Here is a 1,171-nt window from a genome sequence, read left to right on the forward strand (position 1 = left end):
AGAAACTGTATCAAGCTACCCAAGAGATTTTTTTGTTTTCATTTTGAAGGTTCAAGATACAGGCACAAGAAGCATCAGGGATGGGAACTGGGTGTGTGGGAATGGACAGCTTTAAAATGGCAAACACAGGAAACAGTTTACTTCTTTTTCCCTCCTATGCCTTTGTCTGTGAAATGGGGTTATGTCAAGAACTGTCCAGAGAAACTCGTGAATGCAAGAACATTAAGAAGATTTAGTGTGGGGGTGTGTGTGGCTAAAAAAGATATTGGACCTAGAGTCTGGTCTTGAACAGAAGAGGAAGAGAAGCAATCGCGCCTTTTCCAGCAGACAGGCATCCAGGTTGGGGGGGGAGGGGAAGGCAGGCAGGCAGCCCAGAGGAAAGAAGAGGTGAATAAGTGGGTGTTCAAAGAACTGCTCCCCATTCATTGCATTAAAAAAAAAAATCTTTCCCCAGTTTTCTAGATTTCCATCTTCTAGCATCTTACTGCAAAGTTAGGGCTCAGAATACTCTTAAAAGGTCGTGCTGACCAGAGAGCTGAGACTGAGAAAAGAGGGTGGTGGTGGATTGTGGTCAGGATAGGAGGGAAGCTGGCACGTTGGGGAAGGAGGATTGCACAGGGGAGGCAAAGACTTTCACTCCGTGCCATGCACGCTCCCCGCCCCCCAAGTCAGTCCCCCTCCCCCAGCCGAGGGTGGGCAGACCTGGCAGAAGGCTTATTCCAGGCATGGGGGTATGCGTGGGGGGCTTGTGGGGTTTCGCTGGGGGGTGGGGAAGATGGGATTAGTTCCAGGGATGGGAGAAGCTCGGTTCTAGCTGGGGGCGGGGTAGGGGAGATGCGATTAGCTGCAAAAGCTCGGGGTGGCCAGGCTGGCTGCTGGCCTCAGTGGGTAAGCGGGGCGGAGAAGAGGGTCGGGCTGCAGGATCAGGCGCCTGGACCCCCCCAGAGCAGAGTCCGGGAAGCGACCTGTGCCGGGACAGGCGGCCCGTCAAGACCGGAGTATGCAAAGGAGCATGTGTGTGGTTGGAGGGCGGCGATGCGAACAACAATGCGCCCCGCGCTCGCGGCGCCAGGCTGGGCGGGCAGCCGCGCGGACCGGGGGTCGGGAGGTAGGGCAGGGCCGCGGGTCCGCGCGCGGCGGCGCAGGGGCTTACCTTGACTCGGCCTCGAGG

Source organism: Otolemur garnettii, unplaced genomic scaffold, assembly GCF_000181295.1.
Source record: "Otolemur garnettii isolate 467f Iridium unplaced genomic scaffold, OtoGar3 scaffold00023, whole genome shotgun sequence".
Lineage (NCBI taxonomy): Eukaryota > Metazoa > Chordata > Mammalia > Primates > Galagidae > Otolemur > Otolemur garnettii.